This window comes from Agelaius phoeniceus, chromosome 1, assembly GCF_051311805.1.
Source record: "Agelaius phoeniceus isolate bAgePho1 chromosome 1, bAgePho1.hap1, whole genome shotgun sequence".
Classification (NCBI taxonomy): domain Eukaryota; kingdom Metazoa; phylum Chordata; class Aves; order Passeriformes; family Icteridae; genus Agelaius; species Agelaius phoeniceus.
Genome location: NC_135265.1, coordinates 151,150,666 through 151,162,935, shown reverse-complemented (window position 1 = coordinate 151,162,935; position 12,270 = coordinate 151,150,666).

The window sequence follows — 12,270 nt, the reverse complement described above, 5'->3', positions numbered from 1 at the left end:
GCTCAGGTTTGGCTTCTGTCAGCCAGCACCCCAAGTCCTTTTCTACTGGGCAGATTTCCAGCCACTCTGCCCCCAGCCTGGGCCACTGCAGGGGCTTTTGGGGACACAAGGGCAGCGTGGGGAAATATCGCAAGGTCTCGAGATATCTTGATGTCACGCAGAACCCCTCCCCTTTTACTGTTACTGACCGATAACCCCTGTTCTAAAAGACCCTGACTAACCCTTAATAAAGGCCAGTTACTGTCCACCATATTGGTGTATGCATGTGCTTGGCCCGTGTGGCAGAGGCGCCGCCACTGAACCGTCCTCGACCCGGGACGCCACGCCCCAAGTGGCGGCAACAGGGCAGGACCCAGGCCTTGCTCTTCTTGAACCTCACCCCACTGGCCTCACAGCACCCAGCCAGCCTTTAGAGCCTTGTCACCCTCCAGCACATTGACACTCCCACCCAACTTGGTCTCATCACAATTTTACTGCTGAGGGTACGTACCCTCTATGGCCTTGTCCACATCCACAGGACAGACACTGAACAGAACTGGGCCCAGGGGACACTGCTAGTGACCAGGCAACACTGGACGTGACAGCATTCCCCATCACTCTCTGGACACGGCCATCCTGACAGTTCTTAACCCAGCAAACTGTGCCCCTGCACAAGGCCTGGGCTGACGGCTTTTCCAGGACTCTGCTGTGGCAGATGGAGTCAAGGGTTTTTCCTCATGGGAGACTCCATGCCCCGCTTTTCCCTCAGGCCTGAGGTGGCTCATCCATGGCCCAAGGGATATCAGGTTGCTCAGGCAGGACCTGCCTTTCCTAAACCCAAACTCCCTGGGCCTGATCCCTCAGCTGCCCTCTCTGGGCCCTGCGATCCCCCTCACCATGATCTATCTGCCCCAGAACCTTGCTGGGCCCCGAGGTCAGGCTGACAGGCCTGCACTTCCCCACAGCCTCCCTGTGGCCCTTCTTGGGCCTGGATGTCACACTGCCACCTCCAGGCATCTGGGACCTCCCCAGCTGGCAGGGAATGATGACAATGAAGGATGGCAGAGTGGCTTAGGGAGCTCTTCCATGGGCTCCCTCAGCATCCCTGGGGGACTCTGGGCCAGGCCCACACACTTGGCAGTGTCCAAGTGGCTGCACGGGTCACTGACGGCTTCCTCTGGGATTGCAGGGGGGCTGCTCTGCTCCCTGCCCCTGTGTGCCAGCTCAGGGGACTGCTTGTCCTCAGGATAACCCATCTGACTGTTGAAGACTGAGGCAAAGAAGGCATTCCATGCCTGAGCCTTTCCTCGTCCCTTGTGACCATATTCCCCTCATCCCCACATCGATTAAGGAAGGGTGATGTTCCTTGGTGCTCCTGTGTTCCTCATCTTTTTTAACAAAGACCTTTTGTTCTCTTTGAAGGTAATGGCCAGATGAAATTCAAACAGGTTTTTGCCATTCTGATGACCTTTCTACCTGGGATCAGGGCAGGGACACGTGAGGGGCTGAGTGGGAATCACACTTTGGCACAGCACAGGGCTTCCTTGGGCATGTTTAGGGGAAGAACACACAAGGTGGGACAAGAGACAGCTGCAGGTCTATGGGAGAAGAACAAGTGTAGGCAAATTGAGGGACAACGGCCTAAACAAGGCCTCTGTGACCAGGGACCTGTTCTGTCCTCCATTTTTCTGCATGGAAACCACCAGGCCTCTGGGACCATGGGCGGCCATGCCCACCAGGCCTTTGTGACCCGCGGTGACATCGTGCCCAGACACCATTGTGATGCAGGTCCATGTCATGGCCCTTGGGGCTATAAATACCCTGCAGCGGCCACTCCCAGCAGAGCAGCTCTCTGAGGAGGCAGCAGCTTCTCTGGAGGCAGCAGCTTCTCAGGACACAGCAGCTCACCTTGGTGATTCTGGCCAGTGTCTGGCACAGCAGCCTGAAGATGTGGAAGCAGCAGGAGGCGAATGCCCACGGCCAGCCCCGGCAGGGGCAGCCACTGCTGCACCAAGGCCTTGGGCCAGCAGCAAGGCAGGGCCATGGCCTGCCACCCATGCAAGCCGCACGTGCTGTGCCGCTCTGCACTGCGACCCAGCCGGCTTGGAAGCACCTGGGGCACTCTGAGACAGACGTGCTCATCAAGGTGCAGGCAGGGCATGGGGACAACACCTGCAGGGACCTGTTCACGGGCCTGGGCCCGTATATGTGGGGGAAGAGGTCTACCCTGAGAGCCTCCAGGTGGGTAAGTGCCCACCAGGAGGCACAGGGAATTTGGTGGCCAGCCAAGCAAAGAGCGTGGCACCATCGGCTGTGCCCAAAGGATGAGGCGACTTTGGTGGATCGTTTGCATAAAAAGAGGGAGGAGCTGGGCAGGTTGGAAGACAAAGTCCATGCAGAGATGTTTAGAGCCACCTTCTCCTCCCTGTACAACAAAGAAAGTCCCATGACGTCCAGGAGCATCCTCAGGGATCCACCAAGCCCCATCCTGGAGCCACTGGCAGGCCATTGCGAGAGGCACAGCACATCCTGTGTGACAAAAGATGCCACAGGAGAGACACCAAAGTACTCAGAGCTTGTGTCTCTTGACCAGTTGTTGGCAGAGATATGCCCTGTCTCTGATGACTCTCTGTCCTCTGACGCTCCTGTCAAGGAGCTCCCCGAAAACTGGGAGCAAGAAGAGCTCCTGGACACAGAAGCAGAAGGACAGAAGGACAGAGAGCCAGAGAGTGCCTTGTTTCTCCCACCACTGCAAGACAAAGAAGAATGTGTCCTCAGGGACACATCAAGTGTCAGCCCGGGACTTGCTGCAGGCTCCCAGGGGCTGTGCAGCACTTCGGGAGGGACCAAAGACTCAGCAGGAGAGACAGAAAACAACACAGAGACGGCACCTCCTGACCGCTTGGTGCACCTGCGCTCGGCCGCTGACAATGAGCCATCCTGTGATGCTCTTCTAAACGAGCTCCTGGAAAAGCGGGAGAGAGGAAAGCTCCTTGGCAGAGCTGGGCCAGGAGAGTGGGACAGCGAGACAGAGAGCTCGTTGTCTCTCACACCGGGAGATGATGAAGAGCCAGAACATTCTACATTGGACAGCGATCCCGGCAGCAATGGGCACAGCGAGCCTCTCCCCAGGGAACCGCCCCAAGAGCCAAAGGGGTTTGCGGGGTGCCCCTCGCCTGCCGATGCTGTGGACGAGGCCGAGGCAGGAGGCACGGAGGCTGGCCGTGCCCAGGCCGCCCCTCCCCAGGAAAAGCCCTGCGGGGATGAGCCGCCGGCAGGAGCTTGCCCGGTGCCTGTGCAGCCCCTGGCACGCAGCGTTCCTGCTTGCCCCGCTGGCAGCGCAGCCGTCCCGCAGCCCCCGGCCCCACGGCCATGGCGCTCCATGGCCAAGAGGGCCCGGCGGGCTCTGCACCGCCTTTTCTCCTTCAGCTGCCTCAGGGGGCAGCCAGAGGAGTGAGCCCGGGGCCAGCAGCAGGACCATGGCCAAAGATGCCGGGGCTCACCCTGGGGACACCCAGCTCCCAGGGGCAGCGGCAGGTCCCAGAGGGAACGGCTCCAGGGAGATGAAGACTCGGGATGCATGGATGGATGGCGGGATGGTGGCCAAGGCAACCACTTGCCAAAGGCAGGCCCTGCTGCCGGCCACAGCGCCTCAGCCCAAGCCAACAGCAAGGCAGCCTGCTCAGGGAGATCCAGCTGAGGAAGGATGACAGCACAGCCTCGTAGAATCCCTGAGGAGCTGAATTTAGGCCTGGCCTGCATTTTCAGGGGGCATCCCAACCCTGCCCCAAGCTAGGCTTAGGACTTGAGAAATGCTCCTTGGGCCTCAGCATTGCAGATAAATACAGGCAAACCTGTTCTCTCTTCACATGAGAAATAGCAAAGTGCCTCCCTGGATACCAACAACAACAACTGGAGAAAGGTGTTAACTCCGGTTGAACGATTCGGGCATCCTCGCCTCTAGAGGAACCACTGAGAATCCAGTGCAGAGAAACACAGGGTGAGGGAAGACCAACAAGTCGCTACTGGAGCCCAGCCCCTTGCACTGCTGTTTGTTTAATCTCTTCCTCACCTCACCCCAGCCCTGCTCTTCCCCATGCCTCCAACACTCCAACTCTTCCCCACCCCCCTCCCAGAGCTTCCCAAGCACAACCCCTCCATTCTCCCACCCCAACCACCCTGCATTCCCCCTCTTTCCTTCTCACCCTTCTCTTTCCCATCCCCACATTTACAGTGAACTAAATCTCTGTTGTTGATTTTGATAGATGGTCCTCTTGGCAACTTAGTTCAGGCAGAGGCATCTCTCACTAATCTCATCTCAACAGGGCCACACATCTGCTCACAACACCCAAGGTGTGGCCTCCACAGTGCCCAGCACAGAGGGACAGTCACTGCCCTGGTCCTGCTGGCCACACCAGTGCTGACACAGAAGGCCAGGAGATCGCGGGCCTCCCTACCCAGCTGGGCACACACTGGCTCAGGTTTGGCTTCTGTCAGCCAGCACCCCAAGTCCTTTTCTACTGGGCAGATTTCCAGCCACTCTGCCCCCAGCCTGGGCCACTGCAGGGGCTTTTGGGGACACAAGGGCAGCGTGGGGAAATATCGCAAGGTCTCGAGATATCTTGATGTCACGCAGAACCCCTCCCCTTTTACTGTTACTGACCGATAACCCCTGTTCTAAAAGACCCTGACTAACCCTTAATAAAGGCCAGTTACTGTCCACCATATTGGTGTATGCATGTGCTTGGCCCGTGTGGCAGAGGCGCCGCCACTGAACCGTCCTCGACCCGGGACGCCACGCCCCAAGTGGCGGCAACAGGGCAGGACCCAGGCCTTGCTCTTCTTGAACCTCACCCCACTGGCCTCACAGCACCCAGCCAGCCTTTAGAGCCTTGTCACCCTCCAGCACATTGACACTCCCACCCAACTTGGTCTCATCACAATTTTACCGCTGAGGGTACGTACCCTCTATGGCCTTGTCCACATCCACAGGACAGACACTGAACAGAACTGGGCCCAGGGGACACTGCTAGTGACCAGGCAACACTGGACGTGACAGCATTCCCCATCACTCTCTGGACACGGCCATCCTGACAGTTCTTAACCCAGCAAACAGTGCCCCTGCACAAGGCCTGGGCTGACGGCTTTTCCAGGACTCTGCTGTGGCAGATGGAGTCAAGGGTTTTTCCTCATGGGAGACTCCATGCCCCGCTTTTCCCTCAGGCCTGAGGTGGCTCATCCATGGCCCAAGGGATATCAGGTTGCTCAGGCAGGACCTGCCTTTCCTAAACCCAAACTCCCTGGGCCTGATCCCTCAGCTGCCCTCTCTGGGCCCTGCGATCCCCCTCACCATGATCTATCTGCCCCAGAACCTTGCTGGGCCCCGAGGTCAGGCTGACAGGCCTGCACTTCCCCACAGCCTCCCTGTGGCCCTTCTTGGGCCTGGATGTCACACTGCCACCTCCAGGCATCTGGGACCTCCCCAGCTGGCAGGGAATGATGACAATGAAGGATGGCAGAGTGGCTTAGGGAGCTCTTCCATGGGCTCCCTCAGCATCCCTGGGGGACTCTGGGCCAGGCCCACACACTTGGCAGTGTCCAAGTGGCTGCACGGGTCACTGACGGCTTCCTCTGGGATTGCAGGGGGGCTGCTCTGCTCCCTGCCCCTGTGTGCCAGCTCAGGGGACTGCTTGTCCTCAGGATAACCCATCTGACTGTTGAAGACTGAGGCAAAGAAGGCATTCCATGCCTGAGCCTTTCCTCGTCCCTTGTGACCATATTCCCCTCATCCCCACATCGATTAAGGAAGGGTGATGTTCCTTGGTGCTCCTGTGTTCCTCATCTTTTTTAACAAAGACCTTTTGTTCTCTTTGAAGGTAATGGCCAGATGAAATTCAAACAGGTTTTTGCCATTCTGATGACCTTTCTACCTGGGATCAGGGCAGGGACACGTGAGGGGCTGAGTGGGAATCACACTTTGGCACAGCACAGGGCTTCCTTGGGCATGTTTAGGGGAAGAACACACAAGGTGGGACAAGAGACAGCTGCAGGTCTATGGGAGAAGAACAAGTGTAGGCAAATTGAGGGACAACGGCCTAAACAAGGCCTCTGTGACCAGGGACCTGTTCTGTCCTCCATTTTTCTGCATGGAAACCACCAGGCCTCTGGGACCATGGGCGGCCATGCCCACCAGGCCTTTGTGACCCGCGGTGACATCGTGCCCAGACACCATTGTGATGCAGGTCCATGTCATGGCCCTTGGGGCTATAAATACCCTGCAGCGGCCACTCCCAGCAGAGCAGCTCTCTGAGGAGGCAGCAGCTTCTCTGGAGGCAGCAGCTTCTCAGGACACAGCAGCTCACCTTGGTGATTCTGGCCAGTGTCTGGCACAGCAGCCTGAAGATGTGGAAGCAGCAGGAGGCGAATGCCCACGGCCAGCCCCGGCAGGGGCAGCCACTGCTGCACCAAGGCCTTGGGCCAGCAGCAAGGCAGGGCCATGGCCTGCCACCCATGCAAGCCGCACGTGCTGTGCCGCTCTGCACTGCGACCCAGCCGGCTTGGAAGCACCTGGGGCACTCTGAGACAGACGTGCTCATCAAGGTGCAGGCAGGGCATGGGGACAACACCTGCAGGGACCTGTTCACGGGCCTGGGCCCGTATATGTGGGGGAAGAGGTCTACCCTGAGAGCCTCCAGGTGGGTAAGTGCCCACCAGGAGGCACAGGGAATTTGGTGGCCAGCCAAGCAAAGAGCGTGGCACCATCGGCTGTGCCCAAAGGATGAGGCGACTTTGGTGGATCGTTTGCATAAAAAGAGGGAGGAGCTGGGCAGGTTGGAAGACAAAGTCCATGCAGAGATGTTTAGAGCCACCTTCTCCTCCCTGTACAACAAAGAAAGTCCCATGACGTCCAGGAGCATCCTCAGGGATCCACCAAGCCCCATCCTGGAGCCACTGGCAGGCCATTGCGAGAGGCACAGCACATCCTGTGTGACAAAAGATGCCACAGGAGAGACACCAAAGTACTCAGAGCTTGTGTCTCTTGACCAGTTGTTGGCAGAGATATGCCCTGTCTCTGATGACTCTCTGTCCTCTGACGCTCCTGTCAAGGAGCTCCCCGAAAACTGGGAGCAAGAAGAGCTCCTGGACACAGAAGCAGAAGGACAGAAGGACAGAGAGCCAGAGAGTGCCTTGTTTCTCCCACCACTGCAAGACAAAGAAGAATGTGTCCTCAGGGACACATCAAGTGTCAGCCCGGGACTTGCTGCAGGCTCCCAGGGGCTGTGCAGCACTTCGGGAGGGACCAAAGACTCAGCAGGAGAGACAGAAAACAACACAGAGACGGCACCTCCTGACCGCTTGGTGCACCTGCGCTCGGCCGCTGACAATGAGCCATCCTGTGATGCTCTTCTAAACGAGCTCCTGGAAAAGCGGGAGAGAGGAAAGCTCCTTGGCAGAGCTGGGCCAGGAGAGTGGGACAGCGAGACAGAGAGCTCGTTGTCTCTCACACCGGGAGATGATGAAGAGCCAGAACATTCTACATTGGACAGCGATCCCGGCAGCAATGGGCACAGCGAGCCTCTCCCCAGGGAACCGCCCCAAGAGCCAAAGGGGTTTGCGGGGTGCCCCTCGCCTGCCGATGCTGTGGACGAGGCCGAGGCAGGAGGCACGGAGGCTGGCCGTGCCCAGGCCGCCCCTCCCCAGGAAAAGCCCTGCGGGGATGAGCCGCCGGCAGGAGCTTGCCCGGTGCCTGTGCAGCCCCTGGCACGCAGCGTTCCTGCTTGCCCCGCTGGCAGCGCAGCCGTCCCGCAGCCCCCGGCCCCACGGCCATGGCGCTCCATGGCCAAGAGGGCCCGGCGGGCTCTGCACCGCCTTTTCTCCTTCAGCTGCCTCAGGGGGCAGCCAGAGGAGTGAGCCCGGGGCCAGCAGCAGGACCATGGCCAAAGATGCCGGGGCTCACCCTGGGGACACCCAGCTCCCAGGGGCAGCGGCAGGTCCCAGAGGGAACGGCTCCAGGGAGATGAAGACTCGGGATGCATGGATGGATGGCGGGATGGTGGCCAAGGCAACCACTTGCCAAAGGCAGGCCCTGCTGCCGGCCACAGCGCCTCAGCCCAAGCCAACAGCAAGGCAGCCTGCTCAGGGAGATCCAGCTGAGGAAGGATGACAGCACAGCCTCGTAGAATCCCTGAGGAGCTGAATTTAGGCCTGGCCTGCATTTTCAGGGGGCATCCCAACCCTGCCCCAAGCTAGGCTTAGGACTTGAGAAATGCTCCTTGGGCCTCAGCATTGCAGATAAATACAGGCAAACCTGTTCTCTCTTCACATGAGAAATAGCAAAGTGCCTCCCTGGATACCAACAACAACAACTGGAGAAAGGTGTTAACTCCGGTTGAACGATTCGGGCATCCTCGCCTCTAGAGGAACCACTGAGAATCCAGTGCAGAGAAACACAGGGTGAGGGAAGACCAACAAGTCGCTACTGGAGCCCAGCCCCTTGCACTGCTGTTTGTTTAATCTCTTCCTCACCTCACCCCAGCCCTGCTCTTCCCCATGCCTCCAACACTCCAACTCTTCCCCACCCCCCTCCCAGAGCTTCCCAAGCACAACCCCTCCATTCTCCCACCCCAACCACCCTGCATTCCCCCTCTTTCCTTCTCACCCTTCTCTTTCCCATCCCCACATTTACAGTGAACTAAATCTCTGTTGTTGATTTTGATAGATGGTCCTCTTGGCAACTTAGTTCAGGCAGAGGCATCTCTCACTAATCTCATCTCAACAGGGCCACACATCTGCTCACAACACCCAAGGTGTGGCCTCCACAGTGCCCAGCACAGAGGGACAGTCACTGCCCTGGTCCTGCTGGCCACACCAGTGCTGACACAGAAGGCCAGGAGATCGCGGGCCTCCCTACCCAGCTGGGCACACACTGGCTCAGGTTTGGCTTCTGTCAGCCAGCACCCCAAGTCCTTTTCTACTGGGCAGATTTCCAGCCACTCTGCCCCCAGCCTGGGCCACTGCAGGGGCTTTTGGGGACACAAGGGCAGCGTGGGGAAATATCGCAAGGTCTCGAGATATCTTGATGTCACGCAGAACCCCTCCCCTTTTACTGTTACTGACCGATAACCCCTGTTCTAAAAGACCCTGACTAACCCTTAATAAAGGCCAGTTACTGTCCACCATATTGGTGTATGCATGTGCTTGGCCCGTGTGGCAGAGGCGCCGCCACTGAACCGTCCTCGACCCGGGACGCCACGCCCCAAGTGGCGGCAACAGGGCAGGACCCAGGCCTTGCTCTTCTTGAACCTCACCCCACTGGCCTCACAGCACCCAGCCAGCCTTTAGAGCCTTGTCACCCTCCAGCACATTGACACTCCCACCCAACTTGGTCTCATCACAATTTTACCGCTGAGGGTACGTACCCTCTATGGCCTTGTCCACATCCACAGGACAGACACTGAACAGAACTGGGCCCAGGGGACACTGCTAGTGACCAGGCAACACTGGACGTGACAGCATTCCCCATCACTCTCTGGACACGGCCATCCTGACAGTTCTTAACCCAGCAAACAGTGCCCCTGCACAAGGCCTGGGCTGACGGCTTTTCCAGGACTCTGCTGTGGCAGATGGAGTCAAGGGTTTTTCCTCATGGGAGACTCCATGCCCCGCTTTTCCCTCAGGCCTGAGGTGGCTCATCCATGGCCCAAGGGATATCAGGTTGCTCAGGCAGGACCTGCCTTTCCTAAACCCAAACTCCCTGGGCCTGATCCCTCAGCTGCCCTCTCTGGGCCCTGCGATCCCCCTCACCATGATCTATCTGCCCCAGAACCTTGCTGGGCCCCGAGGTCAGGCTGACAGGCCTGCACTTCCCCACAGCCTCCCTGTGGCCCTTCTTGGGCCTGGATGTCACACTGCCACCTCCAGGCATCTGGGACCTCCCCAGCTGGCAGGGAATGATGACAATGAAGGATGGCAGAGTGGCTTAGGGAGCTCTTCCATGGGCTCCCTCAGCATCCCTGGGGGACTCTGGGCCAGGCCCACACACTTGGCAGTGTCCAAGTGGCTGCACGGGTCACTGACGGCTTCCTCTGGGATTGCAGGGGGGCTGCTCTGCTCCCTGCCCCTGTGTGCCAGCTCAGGGGACTGCTTGTCCTCAGGATAACCCATCTGACTGTTGAAGACTGAGGCAAAGAAGGCATTCCATGCCTGAGCCTTTCCTCGTCCCTTGTGACCATATTCCCCTCATCCCCACATCGATTAAGGAAGGGTGATGTTCCTTGGTGCTCCTGTGTTCCTCATCTTTTTTAACAAAGACCTTTTGTTCTCTTTGAAGGTAATGGCCAGATGAAATTCAAACAGGTTTTTGCCATTCTGATGACCTTTCTACCTGGGATCAGGGCAGGGACACGTGAGGGGCTGAGTGGGAATCACACTTTGGCACAGCACAGGGCTTCCTTGGGCATGTTTAGGGGAAGAACACACAAGGTGGGACAAGAGACAGCTGCAGGTCTATGGGAGAAGAACAAGTGTAGGCAAATTGAGGGACAACGGCCTAAACAAGGCCTCTGTGACCAGGGACCTGTTCTGTCCTCCATTTTTCTGCATGGAAACCACCAGGCCTCTGGGACCATGGGCGGCCATGCCCACCAGGCCTTTGTGACCCGCGGTGACATCGTGCCCAGACACCATTGTGATGCAGGTCCATGTCATGGCCCTTGGGGCTATAAATACCCTGCAGCGGCCACTCCCAGCAGAGCAGCTCTCTGAGGAGGCAGCAGCTTCTCTGGAGGCAGCAGCTTCTCAGGACACAGCAGCTCACCTTGGTGATTCTGGCCAGTGTCTGGCACAGCAGCCTGAAGATGTGGAAGCAGCAGGAGGCGAATGCCCACGGCCAGCCCCGGCAGGGGCAGCCACTGCTGCACCAAGGCCTTGGGCCAGCAGCAAGGCAGGGCCATGGCCTGCCACCCATGCAAGCCGCACGTGCTGTGCCGCTCTGCACTGCGACCCAGCCGGCTTGGAAGCACCTGGGGCACTCTGAGACAGACGTGCTCATCAAGGTGCAGGCAGGGCATGGGGACAACACCTGCAGGGACCTGTTCACGGGCCTGGGCCCGTATATGTGGGGGAAGAGGTCTACCCTGAGAGCCTCCAGGTGGGTAAGTGCCCACCAGGAGGCACAGGGAATTTGGTGGCCAGCCAAGCAAAGAGCGTGGCACCATCGGCTGTGCCCAAAGGATGAGGCGACTTTGGTGGATCGTTTGCATAAAAAGAGGGAGGAGCTGGGCAGGTTGGAAGACAAAGTCCATGCAGAGATGTTTAGAGCCACCTTCTCCTCCCTGTACAACAAAGAAAGTCCCATGACGTCCAGGAGCATCCTCAGGGATCCACCAAGCCCCATCCTGGAGCCACCGGCAGGCCATTGCGAGAGGCACAGCACATCCTGTGTGACAAAAGATGCCACAGGAGAGACACCAAAGTACTCAGAGCTTGTGTCTCTTGACCAGTTGTTGGCAGAGATATGCCCTGTCTCTGATGACTCTCTGTCCTCTGACGCTCCTGTCAAGGAGCTCCCCGAAAACTGGGAGCAAGAAGAGCTCCTGGACACAGAAGCAGAAGGACAGAAGGACAGAGAGCCAGAGAGTGCCTTGTTTCTCCCACCACTGCAAGACAAAGAAGAATGTGTCCTCAGGGACACATCAAGTGTCAGCCCGGGACTTGCTGCAGGCTCCCAGGGGCTGTGCAGCACTTCGGGAGGGACCAAAGACTCAGCAGGAGAGACAGAAAACAACACAGAGACGGCACCTCCTGACCGCTTGGTGCACCTGCGCTCTGCCTCTGACAATGAGCCATCCTGTGATGCTCTTCTAAACGAGCTCCTGGAAAAGCGGGAGAGAGGAAAGCTCCTTGGCAGAGCTGGGCCAGGAGAGTGGGACAGCGAGACAGAGAGCTCGTTGTCTCTCACACCGGGAGATGATGAAGAGCCAGAACATTCTACATTGGACAGCGATCCCGGCAGCAATGGGCACAGCGAGCCTCTCCCCAGGGAACCGCCCCAAGAGCCAAAGGGGTTTGCGGGGTGCCCCTCGCCTGCCGATGCTGTGGACGAGGCCGAGGCAGGAGGCACGGAGGCTGGCCGTGCCCAGGCCGCCCCTCCCCAGGAAAAGCCCTGCGGGGATGAGCCGCCGGCAGGAGCTTGCCCGGTGCCTGTGCAGCCCCTGGCACGCAGCGTTCCTGCTTGCCCCGCTGGCAGCGCAGCCGTCCCGCAGCCCCCGGCCCCACGGCCATGGCGCTCCA